This window comes from Pseudopodoces humilis, chromosome 12, assembly GCF_049639895.1.
Source record: "Pseudopodoces humilis isolate 2021_Gansu_Grassland_sample_001 chromosome 12, ASM4963989v1, whole genome shotgun sequence".
In the NCBI taxonomy this organism is placed as follows: domain Eukaryota; kingdom Metazoa; phylum Chordata; class Aves; order Passeriformes; family Paridae; genus Pseudopodoces; species Pseudopodoces humilis.
Window position 1 is genome coordinate 20,180,793 of NC_142211.1, and position 6,046 is coordinate 20,186,838.

General features: G+C 48.4%; 1 pseudogene; it reads right to left on the bottom strand.

Annotated features, from left to right (window-relative positions):
- Window positions 1-4,175: 4,175 nt before the first annotated feature.
- Window positions 4,176-5,830, bottom strand: LOC148183480 (endogenous retrovirus group K member 8 Gag polyprotein-like; annotated as a pseudogene).
- Window positions 5,831-6,046: the final 216 nt, after the last annotated feature.

Consider the following 6,046-nt stretch of genomic DNA (forward strand, 5'->3'; position numbering starts at 1 on the left):
CACTCACATCTTCTGCATCTGTGTCATCACTCAAAGGTTCCTCCACTTGATGACTTTCATTCTGGTCATGGCCTGTGGTTTGCCTGTTGCCTCAGTTCTGCCTTTGGGATTGCAGGTCAGGATGGACACTCTGTAGGTACCCAGTGCACCCCAGTATCTGTGGATACACATGCATACCCACAACCCAAAGCAATAAGTTCAAACGGACCTTCCCACTGCTTGGTGGTTAAATTTCGCACCTGAACCTTCGCTCAGGGCTGATGCATCTCGCCCAAAGCCTGCAAAGAAAGGTGATGGTTCAAGATAACAGGGTTATTTGAATTCTGTGGCACTGTAAAATGTTTTACCGTGTACAAAGCTTTTGCCAATCAACTTTGCAGGGTTTCACCCTGCATTTCCCATTTTTGTTTTTGGAGAACCTTCTTCAGAGTATCATGAGCACGTTCAACAATGGCTTGGCCAATTGGAGAATGCGGAATGCCGAATTTGTATGAGACACCCCATAACTGCATAAACTGCCGCACCTTCTGTGAAGTGTACACAGGGCCATTATTGGTTTACACAGTAGAAAGTATCCCTAGCAGGGCAAAAGCCTGCCTCCAATGGGCAATGATATCGTGAGTTTTTTCTCCAGTGTGAGCAGAAGCCCGCATTGCAGAGAAAGTGTCAATAGACACATGCACAGACTTGACCCTTCCAAATTCGACAATTTGGGTAACATCTGTTTGCCAAATTTCCAAGGCCTTGAGACCCCTAGGGTTTACGCCTGCTGGTAAAGGTGGAGTAAGTGCATGACAGTCATCACAGGAATTGACAATGTCACTAGCCTCAGTTGAAGTCAACTGAAATTGCTTTTGCAATGTATGTGTGTTTTGATGAAATAATCCATGCGATGCTCTGGCCTGTGCTAGCACATCAGGCTGAGGTGCTACCCAGGCAGGGTTGTCTAATTTGTCAGCCCTGGCATTACCTCCTGCTATGAAACCTGGCAGATTGGTATGGCTTCTAACGTGCAGAACATAGTACGGATGAACTCGAGCCTCAATAACACACCACAAGGTCTTCAACACATGAAACACAGTAGCATTGCCAACTCTTTTCAACAGTGAATAACCTAACCATTCTGCTATGTCTGCCACATAGGCAGAATCCGTGACCAGACTGAAAGGTACCTGGGAAAATCTTTGAATGCCATGACAGCAGCCGTCAATTCAACCAATTGGGCTGAGCCAGTCTCATGACCTTCCAGCTCCTGCCATTTAGACCCATCATGCAAAGTGACAATGACCTTTCCTGTTTTCCCTGAACCATCAGTAAAGACGGTGGGTCCTTGCACAGGCTCCCGACTACATCTTGGCAGCAAGAAAAGTTAATTGTTGTTGCCACCTTCAGTAGCTTGTGGCTGGGGAGATGGTAAGTGACCTGCCCTGTAAAGTTTTCCAGAGCGATCTGCAAGGAAACACTGCAAAGCCCTAGCCAAATTCCTCCCGCTGTACCAGGAGTATGACTGTTGTGGGATCCGCTCCCATCAATTGCAAACACCGTTGTCGGCATTTGATTACCAGGCAAGTGATCAATTCAAACAATGTTGTGGCCGTTTTTTGTGGCTGATGGGGCAAAAAAACCCATTCCAAAACGTGCAAGGAATAAGCCCATTTGTCACACCACTGGCTGATGATGCCTGTAGGAGGCAAATCTGGAGCGGTGATGAAGACAGTGACATCAACAGAGGGATCAATGCGATAGACTTGGCAATCAGAGTGTTGGGGGTTAGGTGTCCTTTTTTTTTTAGTTCTGGCTTGCCCGTGGAATTTTTACCCATTAGTTGGGGGGGGGGGGGGGGGGGGGGGGGGGGGGGGGGGGGGGGGAGACAACCTAACTGTGGGTACTTGGTGGGTGCTTGAAAAAGACAAAGAGTTTGGCCGGGCCCAGGGGGGGGAAGGGGGAAGGAAAAAAGGAGGGTGGGGACAGTTTGGCAGGCTTTCTTCATCTTCGGAGAAGAACACATTGGGTGCAGCGCTGTTGCGGTGGGGAGAAGGGAATTTCGCCGTCACCCAGACGGAGCTGCTGCTTCTTCTCCTTCTTCCCTCTTTGTTGGTGGCCTCACACCCCCTGTTCTGCCGGGACGTGTGGCAGTGCTAGCCACCACTGCGGAGTTGCTGATACACCTCAGCCACCGGCCCAGGATCTCTGCTCATCCCTGCTGTTCCAGCCGATTGTTCCTCAGAGCCCTGCAGGAGCACTGGGACTGCCCGCCCGAGGGGGTTTGTGAAACAAAGCCTCTCCTCCGTCCCATCTCAGCCGAGAAAGCTGTCACGGGGCCCATGGTTCTGTTTTGTTGCTAATGCTGTAGTTATTGTTGTTTGTTTGCCTGGTTATACTAGCAAAGAACTGTTATTCCTATCCCCAGATCTCTGCCTGAAAGCCCCTTGATTTCAGAATTATAATAATTCGGAGAGAGGGGGTCTACATTCTTTCATTCCAAGGGAAGCTCCTGCCCTCCCTAGCAGACACCTGTCTTCTAAAACCGAGACACAGAGATGGCTCGGTGTACCTCCTCCAGCACTCGTTGCGCCTCAGGGGTCAATTCACGAGGCGACTTCAAATCAGAGTCCACTGTTAATAGATAATACAATGGAGACAGCTGTGTCATGGTCAGGCCCAAACAGGGACGTAACCAGGTAATGACACCCACCAATTTCTGTGCATCATTCAGAGTCTTAACAGACTGCACAAATTGTACCTCCTGGTGCCGAATTGTTAGCTCCAAAATTTTCACCCCCAGATACCTCCAAGGAGGCTGCTGCTGAACCTTCTTGGGAGCCACCTGCAGCCCATGAGAGTGCAAAGCATCGAGCAAGTGAGGCTGTATCCTCAGCAGCTCATACTGAGTGGATGCCGCCACCAGGATATCATCCATATAATGGTAAAAAACGGGCATCAGAAAATTGCTTGCGAACTCCTGACAAGGCCAGGGCCACATACCGTTGGCAAATGGCTGGGGAATTATGCATGCCTTGTGGAAAAACTCTCCATTGATACCTCTGAGTGGGCTCAGAATTGTTAATTGCTGGCACTGTGAAAGCAAACTTAGGTTTATCATCAGGATGCAGAGGAATTGTAAAGAAACAATCCTTCAAATCAATGATGAGAACCAGCCAGTCTGCAGGAAGCATAGTTGTAACTTTTCTCTAAAAAATTCTTTTTCTCTTTCTCTGATTCTGCTGCACTTCTTCTGCAATTTTCTTTCTCTTCCTGGATTTCTCAGTCTCCTTTGGGCTGAATTCTTTTGGGATACTTCCCTCATGGGGAACCCTGCTTATCTCAGTTCTTTAGGTTTGAAGAAAACTCCCGAGCTCGTTAGAATCTTGTTTCTTGTGTTTATTAGAAGGTCATTACAAAACTTGGCAGGTCTCTCCAGACTACCTGCACAAGCTTAATTCTTTGCAATCTGGTACATTTCTTTCTTCTGATGGTACAACAAGGCCTTGTGGCTCGCTTTGTGTTTGAAAGCACAAAATGGCCCTGAACTACGCAGTTCTTTTATCTTTATACTTATTTTTACCCAATTAACAATAGACAAGTATATTTATTTTTTTTTTAATGACCCAATGACCCATCATCTGTATGCTGCACTGCGGCATTTTCTAACCAATCACTTACTATTACCCAAAAACCTCTAGGAGAAGAACATGAAGAAGAAAGAAGGACAAGAGACAACACCCTAAATCCTCCATCTTGTCTTCTGTTCTCTAAACTAACTTTTTCACCCAGTGACTTAAGAAAACTCTCTAATCTACACACACTTAGCTTTTCTATCTAACTTTAACATTTGTTTTCATGTATCACCATGAAAACATGCTCATGAATTTCATGTTCTATGAAATTCAGTGTTTTTCTGGATCTTAGAGTTAAGTATCAGAAACAAGGGCACACACTCTGTATCTCAGACTCCAACACATAGTGGGCGATGGCATACCTGGTTGCAGCACCCCCATGCTCTCTATCACAGCATTGATTTTCCAGAGGTCTTGTAATAACCTCCATCTCCCAAATTTCTTTTTGATACAAAAGACAGGAGTGTTCCAGGGACTGGTTAAAGGCTCAAGATGTCCCTGGTCCACTTGCTCCTGAACCAGTTCTCAAAGGGTGACTAATTTCTCCTTCAGGAGGGGCTACTGATTCTTCCAGATGGGTTCATCCACCAGCCACTGTAAAGGAGGCATGGAACACTGTACGCCCTTTGTCACAGTGGCCCATATTAAAAATCCATCCCAATCCAAACCCCCCAAACCACCAGTACATTCCACCCCCAGAGGTTAGCCATAGCCATGGTAACATAAACCTGAACCATAGCTGGTTGTCTCTCTGAGTTTGTGATCTGCACCGGCTGCTGGCTGATGAAGTATTTGGCCATTCCACCCAACCCTGCAACAGGCGACTCCACAGGATCCAGAGGCCACTGCGGGGGCCACACAGAGAAGGGCAGGATGGTGACGTCAGTACCTGTGTTGATCAGGCCTTGCAGGTGGACCTCTGGCAGGGTGGCACCAGGGAGGCACAGGGTACACATCTCAGGCCTTTTGTCCATCAGGGTTGCACTCCAGTGCACCTGAGGTGGTCCAGTCGATCCAAAGCAACCGTCCCCTCGACACCGGCTCGCAGCCCTAGAAACTGAGGACTTGAAAGGCACATGTTGAGCAATGAGTGTTTTCTCATGAATGCTGAGGGGAGGGGTGGGCGTGGAAACCATAGCAGAAATTTGTCCTGAATTATCAGCATCAATAAGCCCCAGATGCACAATGATGCCCTGGAGGGTGGCCCTTGACTGTCCCATTAGGAGAGAACTTTTACCCTCCCCCAGGGGTCCATAGGCATCCAAAGGAACTCTATGCACTGTGCAAGAGTTCAGGACTACTGTTGCTGCTGTGCAGACATCAAGTCCACCTGAGCCAGAGGTGCTGGCCACAAGGTGGCTGAGCAAGCCCGCATCAGCTTCAGGACCTGGGGAAATGCTTATGTCTGTGCGCGTTTCCCCTTTGCGCTCGGCTTCGCATTTCCCTGATCTGGCAAAGGCTGGCACTTGGCAACATATTTCGCCGTGCAAGCCTCTGCAAAGTGGTTTGGCTTTCCACACTGAGCACACAGAAATGAGGGAGCTTTCCCTTTCTGCTTCTGTTTCCCCTGCTTTTTGGTGGCTTGTGCTGTTTCCTGCTTCTGCTGCTTACCTTTTGGCCCTTTTGAGGACCCTGGTAAGGCAGTAGCCAAGGCAGACATCTTGCAATCTGGGGTGCCTATGTTTGCACAAGCCTGAGCCATCTGTGCCACAGATGGATCACCTGGGAGGGCCTGTATTACCCTCTTACAGTCATCATTGCCATTGGTTCTTGCCAACTGTGTGAGCAGTAGACGTCTCAGTTCTGGTTCGTCCACTTGCTTCTCTAAGGAGGCAGAGTTTCTCAACAAACTGCATGTATGGCTCCCTAGGTCCCTGGAAGATGGTAGCAAACTTTTGCTTTGGAGCAGACAGCTCGATTGTTTTCATCAGAGCTGCAAAACCAGTCCTCTGGCACTGCTCTAACATCAGCGGGTGGAATGTGACCTGGAAATCAGGGTTAGAGAAATTTCCAATCCCTGTCAAAAGGTCAGGCCCAACCCCAGATCTAGGGTCCTGTTGAGGCAATTGACTATTTCGTCCAGCCACTTTTGTGGCCATCTGACTCCAATTGTCCTCAAAAATCTCAAACTGAATAGGCTGAAACATCTGAGCAAGGTGCCTAATGTCATATGGTACCAGTGGCTCAGAATTAAGAACGCGAATCATGTGCATTACTTCCTGAGACCCCAGTCCATGCTGTGCAACCTTGTCCCTAATGCCCATCACAGTTTTCATGGTCAGGGCTCGGTGTGTTAGGCAAGCCTGTTCCAGGATTTCCTTTTATTACAGGATAAGCCTGAAGACCTCCCTGCGAGGTCACAGCATCTCTGTAATCCTGCCCGTTAGACATCACAGGAGCAGAGAAGGCCCCTGGCTGGAGCTCGTCTA